Source organism: Oncorhynchus clarkii, chromosome 17, assembly GCF_045791955.1.
Source record: "Oncorhynchus clarkii lewisi isolate Uvic-CL-2024 chromosome 17, UVic_Ocla_1.0, whole genome shotgun sequence".
Lineage (NCBI taxonomy): Eukaryota > Metazoa > Chordata > Actinopteri > Salmoniformes > Salmonidae > Oncorhynchus > Oncorhynchus clarkii.
In genome coordinates this window covers 51,256,239-51,276,433 of record NC_092163.1, presented here as the reverse complement: position 1 = coordinate 51,276,433, position 20,195 = coordinate 51,256,239, and the positions used below count along the sequence as shown (strand labels likewise).

Here is a 20,195-nt window from a genome sequence, read left to right as displayed (position 1 = left end):
CCAAATAAATTTGAATTAAAAAATATATATGAAATAAAAAATGTACAATTTCAATCATTTGACAAGTAAACAGCAAATCAGTTGTCTGGTCTTGTTCAAGTGCTTTTGCCTCAGGGAGACTGGTGATTTGTGGTTGATTGATTGACATAGGCATATATTTCTGTGTTTAAGCACCACCAGGCTAGAGCAGACATGAGTAAACCAAATAAGCATGCACCATAGAAACGGTAGCACTTTTATTAAGTGAGTAAGAACCGTGCGTAATGCATGTCCCGAACCTCTCAGCCGCAGCATCCGAGCTCACAACGGACCTCAACGACCTCACCTGGCAACCTTCCAAGTCCTCACTCACCTTTCCACTTGTTGCATAATAATCCACCCGTCTCCCCGTTCTTCCTCCACGTCTACTGCGAGTTAGTAAATTAATAGGCAAACTGTATATTCACTCTGTCACTCCAGTCCGTTGTCAGATAGCCTCCTCTGCTGCACAAAGTTTACGTAGCGTCCCGTGGCGCATGCCAGGTCCCACGAAAAGATAGTCAGTGTCGTGTTTAGTTTAGCTGTAACACAGGCAGATTGGATGGCTCAAACTGGGCAGAAACTGCAGTACTGGGAGGACAGATTTGTTCGGATGCTTGAGAGTCCTGAGCAATTCCCTCGTTTTCCTTTTTTTGTCTCACTTTTCTCGCTCCCTCACAGTCCGGAGCTGGGGTTCGCACGCTCTACCCGCCCTCATCAGCAGCAGCCAATGGCGCGAAGACCTCGTGCGTTGATGAAATATTTGCCTCAATACCAAACCCTTTACATTGTAATAAGAGATACAGTAACAGTCAAAAGTTTGGACACACCTACTCATTCAAGGGTTTTTCTTTATTTTGACTATTTTCTACATTGTAGAATAATAGTGAAGTCATCAAAACTATGAAATAACCAGAGGCGATTTTAGCATGTAAATCTTAGTGGGGCATAAAATGCCAGCAAAGCCACTACACAGCACAACACTAAACAATACATTAATTGCACTGTAACGGTAACAAACGGTGCCCACAAACTGTTAGGGTCTACATAAAACTGTCCCAACAGCAGAGTCCCAACAGCAGTCCCAACACTTTACCACTGCTACTGTACACCTGGCTATCAGCAGAGCCTTGTCTGACAGCAAAACAGTTAATTCAGCCTCCTTTACTGCCTTTAAAAAAATAATCTACGGACAATTGAGATTTCTTCAGCACTTTTGAAATGTACAGCGACAGAATTCAGAACATGGGCCATTCTTACAGTGTTCTCCCTGTACACCAAGTCAGAACCGTCGGATAAATGAAGGGGCCATATAAGCAGACAATGAAAGCGCTTACAATATTCAATGATTATATTTATCTAAAACAAGTTATAGGCTACATGTACACCACCAAGTCAGAACAGTAGATGAAATTAAGAGGGGGAAAAAGACAGAATTATTAGGGTGAGGCACATTTGCTGCTAACAGCTTACTACATTTAGTATTACTTTCTTAGCTACAGTATACATACAGTACCAGTCAAAAGTTTGGACACACCTACTCATTCAAGGGTTTTTCTTTATTTTTACTATTTTCTATATTGTAGAATAATAGTGAAGACATCAAAACTATGTTAAACAAATCAAAATATATTTTATATTTGAGATTCTTCTTGACGACAGCTTTGCAAACCCTTGGCATTCTCTCAACCAGCTCCATGAGGTAGTCACCTGGAATCCATTTCAATTAACAGGTGTGCCTTGTTAAAAGTTAATTTGTGGAAATTCTTTCATTCTTGAGCCAATTAGTTGTGTTGTGACAAGGTAGGGGTGGTATACAGAAGATAGGGTGGCGCACAATTGGCCTAGCGTCGTCCGGGTTAGGGTTTGGCCGGGGTGGGCCGTCATTGTAAATAAGAATCCGTTCCTAACTGACTTGCATAGTTAAATAAAGGTTAAATAAACATTTTTAAAAATTGCCCTATTTGGTAAAAGACCAAGTCCATATTATGGCAAGAACAGCTCAAATAAGCAAAAAGAAATGACTTACTTTAAGACATGAAGGTCAGTCAGTTTATTATTTTTTTACCCCTTTTTCCTCCAAAATTGGTAGTAGTTACAGTCTTGTCTCACTGCAACTCCTGTACAGACTCAGGAGAGGTGAAGGTTGAGAGCCATGCGTCCTCTGAAACACAACCCAACCTAGCCACAATGCACATCCAACCCAGAAGCCAGCCACACCAATGTGTCAGAGGAAACACTGTGTGCCTGGCGACCTAGTCAGTGCACACTGCCCGCCACAGGGGTCACTGGTGTATCCCACTAGGATATCCCTGCCAGCCAAGCTCTCCCTAACAACACTGGGCCAATTGTGCATTTGTGCATTGGCCCAGTGTTGCAGCCGGCTGCGACAGAGCCTGGGCTCAAACCCAGAATCTCTGGTGGCACAGCTAGCACTGCGATGCAGTGCCTTAGACCACTGCGCCACCGGGAGGCCCTCTTTGAAAGCTTCTTCAAGTGCAGTTGCAAAAACCATCAAGCACTATGATGAAACTGGCTCTCATGAGGACCTCAACAGGAAAAGAAGACCCAGAGTTAGAGTTAGAGTTAGAGTTCAAGTTACAGACACATCTCAATGTCAACTGTTCAGAGGAGACTGTGAATCAGGCCAAATCATGGTCAAATTGCTGTAAAGAAACCACTACTAAAGGACACCAATAAGAAGAAGAGACTTGATTGGGCCAAGAAACACGAGCAATGGACATTAGACCGGTGAAAATCTGTCCTTTGGTCTGATGAGTCCAAATTTGAGATCTTTGATTCCAACCGCAGTGTGAGACACAGAGTAGGTAGTAGTAGTAGTAGTAGTCTTTGTGAGATGCAGAGTTGGTGAACAGATGATCTCCACATGTGTGGTTCCCACCGTGAAGCATGGAGAAGGTGTGATGGTGATGGTGGTGGTGGTGTGGGGGTGCTTTGCTGGTGACACTGTCAGTGATTTATTTAGAATTCAAGGCACACTTAACCAGCATGGCTACCACAGCATTCTGCAGCGATACGCCATCCCATCTGGTTTGGGCTTAGTGGGACTATCATTTGTTTTTCAACAGGACAATGACCCAACACACCTCCAGGCTGTGTAAGGGCTATTTGACCAAGAAAGGGAGTGATGGAGTGCTGCATCAGATGACCTGGCCTCCACAATCACCCAAGTTCCCAGTTGTCTTGAACTCACTAAAGTCAGATTTCACAGTTCCGAGTTAACAGTTGTTTTGAGTGTGACACAAATCCTGATGGATTGACAGCATTGCCAATGTTGAATGTTTATCATTTTAAGCTTGGAAATAGACCCTTAAACCCAGAATTGGGACCACACACACACACACACACACACACACACACACACACACACACACACACACACACACACACACACACACACACACACACACACACACACACACACACACACACACACACACACACCACTGAGTAGCAGGCTAGTGATTGCTTTTCAATACTTGCAGTTAGCCACTGATTCCTTCCAAATCACTCATTGTTTGAATTAGCGATTTCCAACTTGATGTGTAATGTTTCTGTCCAATGGCCGATGAGCACCGATACATTTATCTATAATTTCTCTTCATTATTTCTCTTCATATGACAAGGATTAAAAACAATTCGCCAGTAGATTGTCGACTTGATTCATCATGATGACTGATAGCTAAAATTTTGAAAGTATGTGTCCAATCAAAGCCAATCAAAGCTACTGTAGATATAATGTGATTTGAAGTTATTATATCTGTGGTCAATGACCTTGAGCCTTCTTGGATTGGCACTTCTGATGTAACTCTATGGCAGCACCCAAGGGGCTTGAATTTTCGAGCTCTACCCTTAGATTTGGCAGTGACGTAGTGTCCCCATGAGTGACAGAACACTCAGCCAATCATGGCGCAAATAGAGAACATTACCAACCCCTACGCTCCGTATTTTCCACTGGCTGCCCCACCACCACAGAAAGCACTGATCTAGGCTGAAACACCTGCATTTTGGATTTGCTTTACTCAAGAAAGCAAAAAAGAGACTATATTTGTATGGAGGCTTTATTAACTCAATTATTTTTTACATTGTTGGTAAACTGATATGTTTATTTAATTTTTTTATTTCATCTTTATTTAACCAGGTAGGCAAGTTGAGAACAAGTTCTCATTTACAATTGCGACCTGGCCAAGATAAAGCAAAGCAGTTCGACACATACAACAACACAGAGTTACACATGGAGTAAAACAAACATACAGTCAATAATAAAGTAGAAAAATAGGTCTATATACAATGTGAGCAAATGAGGTGAGATAAGGGAGGTAAAGGCAATAGAAGGCCATGGTGGCGAGGTAACACATATTAATGCAAAAATAACATGCAAAATAGGCAACCCCCCTGAATGATGAGTCGCCACTACACATGCTGGTTTGCAAAGTGTAATTGAATTTCCAGCCAGCGTGGGGATATCCAACATTTGAAATGTTTATTTGCCTGCAACCTACATTCAGAATTACTTCTTCTTCTTTAAATTTGGATTGGCGGTCTTGAAACTGGCTTCAAATGATTGCTGTGTCCCTGGGGGTTTCACCAGGCAATTCATATCAGACGGCACAAAGCCCATACCTCGCTGGAGAACTTGCTTGCTGAATTCCAGGCGGGTCATGGTTTCTGGTCTGGTGGTTGTTGCTGTTGCTGCTGCTGCTCCTGGTGCTGCTGCTGCGCTCCGGCGATTGGCGGCTCCGTCCCTGGCAGCCTCCTCTTAGGGGACTAGTGTCAGCCACACCACGTTGTAGCGGTGCGTCACTCCTGGGTTCATTATGGACATCTTGCTCAGGTGAGAGATGGTGGTTTTGGTTATGGTCTTTGGTCCTTCCGCCACGCATCTGGTTCGCATGGTGTCTGGTCTGGTCACTACTTCTGTTGGTCTGCGCCTGGTGATTGCTGGTCAGCTGGTCCTGTTCTGGTCGGTGGTGGCCGTTGGAGGGCAGATAGGAAAAAAGAAAGGCAGGGGAGGAGAGCTGCAGGCCAAGGGTAGAGGGAATAAGGCTTGCCTCGCAAGCACTTTACTCACCTCAAGGCCTGCAGTCTGTCGTCTCTTCCTCAGGCAGCCGGTCCGGTTCTGTTTCTGGATGGTCCATGGAGTCAGGTTTCGGCCTTGTCCGATGGAACAGAGAGACAGCGTCAGCAGTGGTCAAGCCACTGTTACTGTTGCTGCCATCTGGTCTGTCCAAAGAAAAGGTTAGTGAGAGAAGGTAGAGAGAGGGACACAACCCCAGAAAATATCCACCATGCAGGGTTGTGTTTAATGAAGAGAAACCAGAGTCGAAAAGGGATTCAGAATGACTGTCGGGTTGGGAAGACTGAGATATGAGACTACCTAAACCATCTAAACTGGAACATCCATTTCAGTAATGCGGTGCCATAAGTCAAAGTAACAGATTGGATTTGTTTAGAAAAATGTATGTTATTTATAATTCAGTAGCATAAGGTGAATTAATCGATGCAGAAACATAGATATTGAAACAAATAATTCAAAAAATCTACCTTCAATAGAGTATGCTCGGAAATATGATAATGATGGGTGTGGTTTTGGTTTAACACTGGTTATTAACACCAACACAGGGGTTAATTTACACCAATGGGTGTTAATGTAACACTTGCAGAGTTAATTTAACATCTGAATCAACACTAGAAATGTTACACTGAAAAATCAACACAGCCAATTTGCTGTGTATTAGCAGGCCAATAATACAGCCCACCGTAGCTTGTTCGGAAGGGAAGAAAACATTTCATAGAGGCGGGTGCATGGGAGGAGGAGGAAGAAGATTATAAAACAGTAGATCATTGCCTGTCTATCTGTTTTGTTTTCATGACTGTGCAATAAGAACTTGGTAGGTGTATTCTTACTAGTGCTTAGTATGTTTTGGGTGGGGTTGACATGGGTCAAAGTAGCGTGAGTTCTCAGTTGACAGACGTGCATGTTTAAGCATATCAGTGAGGGGGTAAAAAATGCCATTACTGTCTTGACATGCTGTATAGATTTACAGTGCATTCTATTTTTGACCCTGGTTTAAAATCTATACAAGGTATACTATAGGTGTGTGTGGGTGTGTATGCGTGTGTGTGTCAGTAAAGAAGAGAAAACTGTGCTAGGCAGATGTGCAGCTCTGACTCTCTTGAAGCAGTCAACAAATCTAAAACCACAACCAAAACACATTCCAGTCCAGGACTCTCTGCATGTTCTACTGATGCTTCTGCTTTAAGTTGTGGTGGGAAGAGGAGACAGGAACAAGGGAATTGACTGGGTATACTGTGGTTAGCCCTCTGCCATGCTTCTTTATGCATATTTATACAACGAGTGGGTTTAATCCTAAATGCTGATTGGTTAAAACCACATTCTAGTCCGTGTCTATTCTACAAGTTATCACTGGCTAAATCTATGACGTTAGAATGCTTACTCTGTTCCATCTGACTGCGCAATCCACAGTCTCATCAGCCCAGCCAAGCAATTTATAAACTTGAACTACACTATAAAAATGTAATAAAGATCAAATTAAACGTGCAGCTAGTTTGCAGTGTTTCCAGCTTCAGTTTGAAGTGATAGTGTTAGCTGTGTTGTTGGCTAGCTCCTCTGAACAACAGTGTCCTGACAAGAGAGCACATGTTGTATGCAAGGTGAAATCGCACCTCATTATCTCATAAATGTCACTAGAAAACAGCTTAAACAAGTGCAAATGCAGCTACTGTTGTTAGTTGGTAATCCATGGTACAAAGGTGATAATGCCCTCGAAGCCGGTGTTTGGAGGATGTATTGACATGGTTTGCCAGCCCTCAACTTCTTCTCGGGCCTAACAACACCCGTGCGAATATATTCTCCAAACACCGGCTTCTAAGGCGTTCTAACGCTCTACAACAAAGCTTTCTTAGTGTCCAACAAGCTTTCTTTACCCGTAACCTTGTTCTAAACACCTCCAAAACAAAGGTAATGTGGTTTGGTAAGAAGAATGCCCCACTGCCCACAGATGTTATTATACCTCTGAGGGTTTAGAGCTTGAGGTAGTCACCTCATATAAGTACTTGGGAGTATGGCTAGACGGTGCACTGTCCTTCTCTCAGCACATATCAAAGCTGCAGGCTAACGTTAAATCTAGACTTGGTTTCCTCTATCACAATTGCTCGTCTTTCACCCCAGCTGCCAAACTAACCCTGATTCAGATGACCATCCTACCCATGCTAGATTACGGAGACATAATTTATAGATCAGCAGGTAAGGGTGCTCTTGAGCAGCTAGATGTTCTTTACCATTCGGCCATCAGATTTGCCACCAATGCTCATTATAGGACACATCACTGCACTTTATACTCCTCTGTAAACTGGTCATCTCTGTATACCCGTCGCAAGACCCACTGGTTGATGCTTACTTATAAAATCCTATTATGCCTCACTCCCTCCTATCTGAGAAATCTACTGCAGCCCTCATCCTCCCCATACAACACCCGTTCTGCCAGTCACATTCTGTTAAAGGTCCCCAAAGCACACACATCCCTGGTCGCTCCTCTTTTCAGTTCGCTGCAGCTAGCGACTGGAACGAGCTGCAACAAACACTCAAACTGGACAGTTTTATCTCAATCTCTTCATTCAAAGACTCAATCATGGACACTCTTACTGGCAGTTGTGGCTGCTTTGTGTGATGTATTGTTTTCTCTACCTTCTTGACCTTTGTGCTGTTGACTATGCCTAATAATGTTTGTACCATGTTATGTGCTGCTACATGTTGTGTTGGTACCATGTTGTTGTTATGTTGTGTTGCTACCATGCTGTGTTGTCATGTGTTACTGCCTTGCAATTTTGTTGTCTTAGGTCTCTTTTTTTGTAGTGTTGTGTTGTCTCTATTGTTGCAATGTGTGTTTTGTCCTGTATTTATTTATTTATTTTAATCCCAGGCCTCCGTCCCCGCAGAAGGCCTTTTGCCTTTTGGTAGACAGTCGTTGTAAATAAGAATTTGTTCTTAACTGACTTGCCTAGTTAAATAAAGGTTAAATAAAAACATTTAAAACAATTATCCCTTAAGTAATGGACGTCACGCTGCATGCTTAGTGAGTACCACTTCCTCCAGATTCGGCTTACACCGAGGCTTGAACCCAGGACCTTTGCTAGCACACATGATCGCCCTCCAGAAGTGTCTTACCAGTTGGTGCTGCCAAAAAGTTAACAATTCGAGAGTGTAAGGAAGATGTTAGGGAAGATGGTGAAAATGGGTCACAGAACCTGTGTACAATATATGGCCCAGCTTTGTGGTTTAGCATTCCTGACCATTTAGTCAATTCATTGTTCTTATGTGATGGGCAACTTGATGTGTCAGTACATTGTGTACTACTAGGACAATAATAGAGCAATAGAAAGGGGCTTATTGTCAGGGTTTTTCCTCCATTTACCAACATCCTCTGACCGGGGATGTGTGAAGAAGACAGGAGGACAGATCAGGCAGGATGTGTGAAGAAGACAGGAGGACAGATCAGGCAGGATGTATGAAGAAGACAGGAGGACAGATCAGGCAGGATGTGTGAAGAAGACAGGAGGACAGATCATGCAGGATGTGTGAAGAAGACAGGAAGACAGATCAGGCAGGATGTGTGAAGAAGACAGGAGGACAGATCAGGCAGGATGTGTGAAGAAGACAGGAGGACAGATCAGGCAGGATGTATGAAGAAGACAGGAGGACAGATCAGGCAGGATGTATGAAGAAGACAGGAGGACAGATCAGGCAGGATGTGTGAAGAAGACATGAGGACAGATCAGGCAGGATGTGTGAAGAAGACAGGAGGACAGATCAGGCAGGATGTATGAAGAAGACAGGAGGACAGATCAGGCAGGATGTGTGAAGAAGACAGGAGGACAGATCAGGCAGGATGTGTGAAGAAGACAGGAGGACAGATCAGGCAGGATGTATGAATAAGACAGGAGGACAGATCAGGCAGGATGTGTGAAGAAGACAGGATGACAGATCAGGCAGGATGGATGAAATAGAGAATGTTTAGAAGGAATCGAAAAAGAGGCAACAGAATACAATACTACTGTACCTGATGACTGACAACAAAAGAGTGCTATATAAAGGGTAGGTAATCAAGGGAGTACTGAAGTCCAGGTGTGACTAATGATAATGAGATGCAGGTGTGCATAATGATGGTTGCCAGGTGTGTGTAAAGATGGGTTGCCAGGACTGGTGTTTAGTAGACTGGTGACGTCGAGCGCAGGAGAGGTAGTGAACGTGACAGAGCGTAATATGTGTGTGTTCGATACTGCATGCCAGCTGTTGACCAAATAACAGGCAGAAAAGTAGGGTTGGTAACCTTTGACTAAGGGAGGCCATTTTGAATACATTTACGCCATGCAGCCGAGTCACTGCTCCATGGGGGATAGGGGGAATAGATAGAGTGCGGTGCTCCCAGTTGCAATGCAGATGTTCTGAGTGTGGTGTGTCACGTTGTAAATCATCCCTTGCAAAAGCCATAATCTGGAGGCATGATGTCATCCTTCTCTGTACTTCCTTATGGATCCAGGAGGTTTAGGGGCCCGATACCAGTTCCCCATCCGAGGGAATTTGGGAGGGAGTAGGGCAGGGGAGAGAGTATTGCTGGGAGAGGGTGCTTAGAGAGAATAGAATATATAGAATATAACTTAATTGTCCATCGAGGATGGAATTATTCCTTTGGCAAGATCTTACAAAATAGGATTCACAGGGAGGAGGATGCCGACTCTCTAGGAATAAGGATCTGAAGCACTGTCCAGAACAGAGTCATCAATTGCCTATAGTCCTTGATCAAAGGCATGAGAAAGGAAGAAAGGATGTGATGTGAAGTTTGAAGAAGAGTTTGATGTTCACAGAAAAAACATTCTAGTTGTTTTGTCACCTGTAGTCTACATAACTGCAATTAATTCTGTTCATTCTGTGTACTGTGGAGGCATTGTTAGGTACTTGCAAAAAACATAAACAGGTGACTGTTTAATAAAAGAGCCACCTCTCTCTTTCTATCACAACCAAGTAGAACAATGAGATTCTGGTGGATCCCTTTGTGCTCCTCCAGGTGGAGAGAGGAAAGCAGTGCGACAGAGGGTTGGTCTCATTCATTTGTGATCTCTTTGTACTTTCACTTCTTCCTGTCCTCCCTCTCTTTGACAGATGTCTCTCTTCTCCCTCTTTTTCTTTTACTGTTTGCACATGGGTTACGCTTACATACCTGTCTCAGGTGGATATCAAGGTGTAAGAGTACGCATGGCGGTAGAGTGAGGAAAGGTTAACAAAACAGGTAGTCCTTTTCACTCTGAAAACTTTATTACAGACCATTTTCCCTTTCCCCTCTATAAACAAACCATTGTGTGAGCGATCGTGTGTGTTGTGTGTCAATGTGTACGTGTATGAGTGCATACTGTTGACAGGGAGCAAATCCTACTGACACTGTGTTTCAAATGGCTCCCCAGCTCAGAAATATCTCCTGATCCCCATAATCAGTTTAGTCCTGATCCTGACTGTCTGCCTGAGGGAATCTCTGACACTGGGAGGTATTATGATCTTAAAAGGCTAGTATTATTGGTCTCTGCTGAGGTAGTAGGGGAGTAGGTAGAAGGGGAAGAAGCAAAGTTTTTCTGGACGACCTCAAGAGAATAGTTCCTGAAACCATCGCCTGCAGCTTTCTCTCCAAATACTACCTGTCCAGGTGACTAACGATGCATTGACCCCTCCAGTCTTTCCTCCAGCTCTGAGTGCCTGGTAAGGCAAGGAGAGAGAGAGAGAGAGAGAGAGAGAGAGGGAGGGAGGGAGAGAATGGAGGGATGGGAAAAGCGAGAGGTGGGAGAAAGGTGTGTGTACAACAGTATGAAAGGGAATGCGTGGGTATGGCACAGTCAACATGCTATGGAGCCATGTACCTAGATGACTCCCTCTTCTTTACAACATGGGAGAGTACACCTGGAACACCATCCCACTGGGCACAGGTGTCAGTTCAACATCTAGTTTTGATTTAGATTTGGCTGTCAACTAGCATGAATTCAATGTGGAATCAACAACAAATACCACAATTTCAGATTTAAAGTAGGAAATGCCCTTGTGTTTTTTTTCTCCCCCTTTTCATGGTATCCAATTGGTAGCAGTCTTGTCTCATCACTGCAACTCCAGTACAGACTCGGGAGAGGCAAAGGTCGAGAGCCGTGCGTCTTCTAAAACACAACCAAAACAAGCCGCACTGCTTCTTGACACAATGCCCGCTTAACCCGGAAGCCAGCAGCACCAATGTGTCGGAGAAAACACTGTACACCTGGCAACCGTGTCAGCATGCACTGCTCCCGGCCCACCACAGGAGTCGCTAGTGCGCAATGGGACAAGGACATCCCTGCCAGCCAAACCCTCCCCTAACCCGGACGACGCTGGGCCAATTGTGCACCGCCCCATGGATCTCCCGGTCACGGCCTGCTGCAACTGAGCCTGGACTCAAACCCAGAATCTCTGGTGGCACAGCTAGCACTGCAATGCAGTGCCTTAGACCATTGCGTCACTCGGGAGGCCACTGCTTTTTGCAAATCCAATCAGTTTTCCATGTTGATTCAACATCAACAAGCATTTCGTTACACCCGCAATAACATCTGCTAAAAAAATGTGTATGTGACCAATAACATTTGATTTGATCACATAGATTTCTTGGGTTGAAATGACGTGGAAACAATGTTGATTCAATCAGTTTTTTTCCCAGTGGGATACCACCAACACAAACTGTATGTGACATGTCCACCTGGCTACTCTCTTGCATACATTCATTCCTCTGAATATGTAGGAGGCAGCAAATACAGTAGATACTGTATGATGATTTGTCAACATTACACATATTGGCACATACATTGGCAATCAACAAGTATAGCTCTTAAGTTTCTCTAAGCCACCGTACTCTCTTTGCAGTCTGCCTCTCTCCCATTTCAGGAGGGGCACAAGGTGATGCTGTTGATCTGGTGTTCAGGTGCTATTATGGATTGTATAAATGAAGCAATTGCCAATGCTTTTATCTTGCTGCCTATTACTCTATCCTTTACCCCACATATTGTACATATACGATCCAGATTACACAGTGAGCAAAATTACATATTTTAGACTTCGGATGGTGCTCACTGGATAGGCCTGGATAGGCCTGGATAGGCCTAGAACAACACGTGTCATGGAGCTGATCGTGCCTTAATTCTAACAAAAGAAAACATACCACTGATTAAAAGTCTTGATTGAAAATATGTTTATTAATCACAGTAGGCCTAATGGTTCTTCACCTTATAATGATTGTTATTTATCTGTGAAAACAGCAGAAATGTGTTTGAGTTTGTGGTTTGCCATGCCAAATCATTTGTGGGCCAAAAATGGTGTTTGTGTCTCCACGCTAGGCAGATGGTGCATTCAAGACAACTGGGAAGATGAAAAAAACTACGTCTAATCATGACGTCGATGATCTTCAGGTCGGCAATTTAGAAACATGCCAGATGCCGTTTTCAAAACAACTAATAACTGGGAACTCGAAATTCTCAGACTTCCGGATTCAGTGCGTTCGAAGACAACTTGTTATTCGGGGAAAAACGAGCTCAGACTGGTATGTTCTTTTGAATTGTCAACCAACTCGGAATTCCATGTTGGAGCTCTTTTTTTCAGGAGTTCCCAGTCATGAATGCACTGAAGTCGGAGGTCAGAGATTTCAGAGTTCCCAGTTGTTTTAAATGTGGCACAAAGGTGCTGTCCCACGTCATGCACGATTGAGCCTGGATCTTGAGCTGTAGAGTCATTCATTTGCTCCTATTTGTTATTTTGTAGATGTTGTAAAGACGTTTGACACCTATATATTCTTCACTTGCAAATAAAAGCCGGGGAGAAAAGCTGATATTCCTTGTCTCCTGTTGTTACATCCACCACAACGGCTTACCTCACAACATGGTAGGCTACAACCTTTTTCAATTTTCTCTACACAGACTAAAAGGATGATGTGAAAATTTGATGCTGGTCTTTGTGAAAAAGCTTCATTATGTGCTTCCTTCCCCTGCTGGTTGTGTTTACCTAACCAGATGCACTGGTCCTGCCCAGCCACATCCATTCCAAACCATTAATCTGGAAACAGTTACTATCCAATCCGGTACCAGTTTATCTGGAAACAGTAAGCATCTGCTGATTTGGAAACAGTGAGTAGGCCTACTGTATCTGCTTAGAGCTGGTATGGAAAAGCAGTGAGTATGCAGTACCAGCTGATCTGAAATCAATAAGAAGCTGGTACCAGGGTTTGGTAATATGTCTGCAGATTCTGATCCAGACAATGGGTAGGCTTTTTCTTTTGATGATTCACCAGCTTGGCTTTCCTGCTTTATATTTCCTCAGTAAATATATATTTTAGCTGAGATTGTGTAGTTGGAAACAGAGCATGAGTCTCTTTGAAGAAATTGATGCATAGCTGGGAACATAATGTCCCAATTAGGGACAGTTCGCAATTTACTGGGGGAGATGGGTGGTCCAAAATAGGGGAAGGTTGCCACTTATTTTTTTGCTTTGGGAGGTTTGTGTGGTTTTTTATTTCCCACAGAAGAGAGTCATTTGTTTTTCACTGGTTTACTTTTTATGTTTTGCAGGTTTTACTATATACAGTGCATTTGGAAAAGTATTCAGAACCCTTGACTTTTTCCACATTTTGTTACGTTACAGACTTATTCTAAAATGTAGTTAAACATTTTTTTATCCTCGTTAATCTACACACAATACCATTATGACAAAGAAAACACTTGTTTTTAGAAATTGTTAGGAAAATTATAAATAAAATATCCCAAAAATATCACATTTACATAATTACATAAGTCCCTTTCTTGAAGCACCTTTGGCAGTGATTACAGCCTCGAGTCTTCTTGGGTATGACGCTACAAGCTTTGCATACCTGTACTTGGGGAGTTTCTCCCATTCTTCCCTGCAGATCCTCTCAAGCTCTGTCAGGTTGGATGGGGAGCTTCGCTACACAGCTATTTTCAGGTCTCTTCAGAGACGTTCGATCGGGTTCAAGTCCGGACTTGGCTGGGCCACTCAAGGACATTCAGAGATTTGTCCTAAAGCAAATCCTGCGTTGTGTTGGTTGTGTGCGTAGGGTCGTTGTCCTGGTGGATGGTGAACCTTCGCCCCAGTCTGAGGTCCTGAGCGCTCTGGAGCAGGTTTTCATACTTTGCTCCGTTCATCTGTCCCTCGATCTTGACTAGTCTCTCAGTCCCTTCTGCTGAAAAACATCACCACAGCATGATGCTGCCACCACAATGCTTCACCGTAGGGATGGTGCCAGGTTTCCTCCAGACATGACGCTTGGCATTTGGGCCAAAGAGTTCAATCTTGGTTTCATCAGACCAGAGAATCTTGTTTCTCATGGTCTGGCAAAATCCAAGTGGGCTGTCATGTGCCTTTTACTGAGGAGTGGCTTCCATCTGGCCACTCTACCATAAAGGCCTGATTGGTGGAGTGCTGCAGAGATGGTTGTCCTTCTGGAAGATTCTCCCATCTCCACAGAGTAACTCTAGAACTCTGTCAGAGTGACTATTGGATTCTTGGTCACCTCCCTGAACAAGGCCCTTCACCCCAAGATTGTTCAGTTTGGCCGGGCAGCCAGCTCTAGGAAGAGTCTTGGAGGTTCGAAACTTCCATTTAAGAATGACGGAGGCCACTGTGTTCTTCGATCCCCAGATCTGTGCCTCGACAAAATCGTGTCTCAGAGCCTACGAACAATTCCCTCGACCTCATGGCTTGTTTTTTTGCTCTGACATGCACTGTCAACTGTGGGACCTTATATAGACAAGTGTGCGCCTTTCCAAATCATGTCCAGTCAATTGAATTTACCACAGGTCAACCAATTAAGTTGTAGAAACATCTTAATAATGATCAATGGAAACAGGATGCACCTGAGTCAATTTTGAGTCTCATAGCAAAGGGTCTGAATACATGTGTAAAGAAGGTATTTCTGATTTTTATGTTTAATAAATTTGCAAAGATTCTACAAGTCTGTTTTTGCTTTGTCATTATGGGGTATTGTGTGTAGACTGATGAGGAATTTTGTTTATTTAATACATTTTAGGATAATATAACGTAACATAATGTGGAAAACAACAAGGGGTCTGAAACTTGTTTTATTTTATTTTTTAAAGGGGTGGATCAGCTAAATATTGCGGAAAGAATATTGGTTCCATCAATGTAATTGTCTGCATCATTTCCAATCCCCCATATATTTTTTTTGTAAATATATATATCCATACATGCATGCATAGATATACACACATATACGTACACATACCTATATAGACAAACATACTTTTTTAAAGAATATACCTTTATTATTATTCCCCGCAAACCCTACCACCGATCCCCCAATTGGAGTAAACTAATAAACACTTCGGCTTTTACCTTCAATTTAAACATCTTATACACATTTTACAGACACAGTCTATTTTACAATAGTTATTTTTTGTTTGTTTTTAGTCCTTCCTCGATCTCTGATGTCCATCCAGTTTTATTTCTATTTGTAACTGTGCTTTTTCACAAAATTTCTGAACATGTATACATTTTACAGACCCCGTATGTGTTACATGTTTTATCTTGCTATTAGTCCCACCCTTCAGCTCCATTCAACCTCTCCCATCTATCACTCAACATCATCCATTTTGGATTTCGATTTGCCATATATTTTTCAACTGTGCTGTGATGCTTCACAAACAAATTGAACCTTAACGAAGGCACTGTACATTTAAATAAACATTTGAAATACATTCCGTAATATATGTAATATAAATCCTCCCTGTCTCTGTGTTAATCTCTGCACGCTCAACCCAACACCCCATGGTTTACTACAGTATCACGCCCTGACCTTGGAGATCCTTTTTATGTCTAAATCTTTGCAAATGTATTACAAATAATAATTAAAAAACGTATTTACATAAGTATTCGGACCCTTTGCTATGAGAATCGAATTTGAACACAGTGGCCTCCATTATTCTTAAATGGAAGAAGTTTGGGACCACCAAGACTCTTCCCTAGAGCTGGCCACCCGGCCAAACTGAGCAATCGGGAGAGAAGGGCCTTAGTCAGGGAGGCGACCAAGATCCGGATGGTCACACTGGCAGAGCTCCAGAGTTCCTCTGTGGAGATGGGAGAACCTTCCAGAAGGACAACCATCTCTGCAGCACTCCACCAATCAGGACTTCATGGTAGAGTGGCCAGGTGGAAACCGCTCCTCAGTAAAAGGCACATGACAGCCTGCTTGGAGTTTACCAAAAGGCAATTAAGGACTCTGACCATGTGAAACAAGATTCTCTGGATTGAACTCATTAGCCTGAATGCCAAGCGTCACGTCTGGAGGAAACCAGGCACCATCCCTATAGTGAAGTATGGTGGTGGCAGCATCATGCTGTGGAATGTTTTTCAGCGGCAGGGACTGGGAGACTAGTCAGGATCGAGGGACAGATGAACAAAGCAAAGTACAGAGAGATCATTGATGAAAACCTGCTCCAGAGCACTCAGGACATCAGACTGGGGGCGAAGGTTCAACCTTCCAACAGGACAACGACCCTAAGCACACAGCCAAGACAACGCAGGCATGGCTTCGGGACAAGTCTCTGAATATCCTTGAGTGGCCCAGCCAGAGCCTGGACTTGAACCCAATCGAACATCTCTGGAGAGACCTGAAAATAGCTGTGCAGCGACGCTCCCCATCCAACCAGACAGAGCTTGAGAGCATCCGCAGAGAAGAATGGGAGAAACTCCCCAAATACAGGTGTGCCAAGTTTGTAGCGTCATACCCAAGAAGACTTGAGGCTGTAATCGCTTCCAAAGGTGCTTCAACAAAGTACTGAGTAAAGGTTCTCAATATTTATAGAAATGTAATATTTCAGTTTTACATGTTTCTTACATTTGCATACATTTCCATAAACCAGTTTTTTCTTTGTCATTATGGTGTATTGTGTGTAGTTTGAGGGGAAACAAACTATTTAATCAATTTTAGAATTAGGCTGTTACTTAACAAAATGTAGAAAAAGTCAAGGGGTCTGAATACTTTCCAAATGCCCTGTATGTTCACAGTTCAGGAGGAAAGAGCAAAGTAAGTGCATGTCCGTGTGAGGGTTGTTCTTTCTGGTAATGTAGTAGTATCACTTTCGGAGCATATTGAGGAGGTTCGGCCACGCCACATCCATCTCATCCTCCTGTCCGCATCATGGAAACCCAGCATAGCCAAGACTCAGCAACACCCAGGCAGTGATGTCCTTTTTTGTATCCTGCGATCTTCCACTCCAATATTTTCCAGTCATCTTTATTGTGGAGGTACTGTATACCTAATAAAAACTAAATATTGGCTAAGGTACCTTTGTGCCCAATTTGCTACAATCTCATCCTCACCTGTGTCTGCCCAAAATTAGTGTGCCAAATTGGATCTGCAACTTTGGGTGTGATAGAAAATATCAAGAAGTGGGGGAGATCCAAGCCCATATTGATTTTCCTCTCTAATTTGGCAGGGGGCAGAGCCAAATACAGCATTTAATCAGGGACAGACGACAATAAATCAGCCACAGAAACTGGGCCCCATCTCACAACAGTATGTGTGTCCCCTTCAACCTAGAAAAACACTTCATATCATCATTATAGAGTTCCATCTCTGTTCCTTCTCACCCTTACAGCCCTCTCAGAGACATCCCCTGACACCTTTTCTCCTTGACATGATCCATCTGGGGCCCAGGTTTGATGTTGATTTCATTGGCCTAATGACTCATCAGGAGATTAGATACAGGCCCTCTGACATGCAGACAAACCATCCTATTGGGTAAAAGTATAGTCCCCTAGTCCCAGAGTCTAGTCATCACAACATATTTCCCAGGGGCAGTTAGACCCATGATGCAACTGGACTATTACTAAAGAAGCCACTGGACCCATGTCCCTCCATAACATCAATGACACATTTTCTGCTGTCTTATTTCCTTCCGTTGTAGGGATTGTATTCCAAAAAATGTTTCATAACCAACATTCCCTGACATGCTGCCTGAAATGTGAAGTATAGACTCCAGGTGGCAGTATAGACTTGCATTGCAGAGTTCAGACAACAGTTAAACATATACTGTACTACTTGAAAATTATACCTGTACAGTCATGTACATTCATGTCCCTTCTTTCCAACTTTACCATTGGTAAAGAAAGATTGTGGTAAAATGTCCAAGTGCAGCTGATGGTGTAGATTCAGTGCCTTCAGAAAGTATTCAGACGCCTTGACTTTGTCCACATTTTGTTACCTTACAGACGTATTCTAAAATTAATTCAATTGTTTATTTCCCTCATCAATCTACACACAATACCCCACAATGACAAAGAAAAAAAGGTTTTTAGGAATTGTAGCAAATGTATAAAAAAAAATGGAAATATGACATTTGCATAAGTATTCAGACCCTTTACTCAGTACTTTGTTGAAGCGCCATTGGCAGTGATTACAGCCTTGAATCTTCTTGGGTATGATGCTACAAGCTTGGCACACCTGTATTTGGGGAGTTTCTCCCATTTCTCCCAAGCCACTACTGCGTTGTCTTGGCTGTGTGCTTAGGGTCGTTGTCCTGTTGGAAGGTGAACCTTCACCCCAGTCTGAGGTCCTGAGTGCTCTGGAGCATGTTTTCATCAAGGCTCTCTCTGTACTTTGCTCCATTCATCTTTCCCTCGATCCTGACTAGTCTCCCAGTCCCTGCCACTGAAAAACATCCCCACAGCATGATACTGCCTTGCTTCACCGTAGGGATGGTGCCTGGTTTACTCCAGATGTGACACTTGGCATTCAGGCCAAAAAGTTAAATCTTGGTTTCATCAGACCAAAGAATCTTGTTTCTCATAGTCCGAGAGTCCTTTAGGTGCCTTTTTTTTTTATTATTTTTTTTTTATTTTTTTAAAATTTTACCCCTTTTTCTCCCCAATTTCGTAGTATCCAATTGTTGTCTCATCGCTACAACTCCCGTACGGGCTCGGGAGAGACGAAGGTTGAAAGTCATGCGTCCTCCGATACACAACCAACCAAGCCGCTGCTTCTTTAACACAGCGCACATCCAACCCGGAAGCCAGCCGCACCAATGCGCCGGAGGAAACACTGTGCACCTGGCCACCTTGGCTAGCGTACACTGTGCCCAGCCCGCCACAGGAGTCGCTGGTGCGCGATGAGACAAGGACACCCCTACCGACCAAGCCCTCCCTCCGATGAGACAAGGACACGGACCTCCCGGTCGCGGCCGGTTACGACAGAGCCTGGGCGCGAACCCAGGACTCTGATGGCACAGCTGGCGCTGCAGTACAGCGCCCTTAACCACTGCGCCACCCGGGAGGCCCCAGTCCTTTAGGTGCCTTTTGGCAAACTCCAAGTGGGCTATCATGTTCTTTTTTTGCCTCCCGAGTGGTGCAGTGGTCTAAGGCACTCCATCTCAGTGCAAGAGGTGTTGCTATAGTACCTATTTCAAATCAAGACTGTTTTCCTGGGTGGCCGGCTCTTGGAAGGGTCTTGGTGGTTCCAAACTTCATCCATTTTCCCATTGCATGAGCCACATCAGTGTTCTTGGGGACCTTCAGTGCTGCAGACATGTTGGTACCCTTCCCCAGATCTGTGCCTCAACACAATCCTGTCTAGGCGCTCAACGGACAACTCCTTTGACCTCATGGCTTTGTTTTTGGTCTGACGTGCACTGTCAACTATGGGACCTTTTATAGACATTTGTGTGCCTTTTCAAATCATGTCCAATCAATTGAATTTACCACGGGTGGACTCCAATCAAGTTGTAGAAACATCTCAATGATGATCAATGGAAACAGGATGAACCTGAGCTCAATTTCGAATCTCATAGCAAAGGGTCAAAATACTTATGTATATAAGGTATTTTGTTTTAGTTTTTTTCTGAATACTTTCCGAATGTACTGTATTTTCTCGTAGATACACTCTAAAAAGGAATCTTGCCTTCTAGTTGTTTCAGCTAATATATGAAAGCCCCAAAAAACATTAAAAAAATGCTAATTGCTCATTGTAAAAAAAAAAGATTTGTTGAGTCAACAAAAGAGTTTCTTATCCTGCTGCCTTAAAAAGTCCAGTCCAATCTGGATTCTGTGTTGC

The 20,195-nt window shown here is 43.4% G+C and overlaps 1 protein-coding gene across 1 annotated transcript in view; it reads right to left on the bottom strand.

Moving 5' to 3' along the window:
- The window catches only part of LOC139369449 (collagen alpha-1(VII) chain-like), a 102,365-nt gene extending 101,722 nt beyond the window's left edge, over window positions 1-643 (bottom strand). The window contains exon 1 of the mRNA XM_071108713.1: window positions 353-643. The gene's annotated coding sequence lies outside the window, so the exon portion shown is untranslated. The remainder of the gene's footprint in view (window positions 1-352) is intronic.
- Window positions 644-20,195: the final 19,552 nt, after the last annotated feature.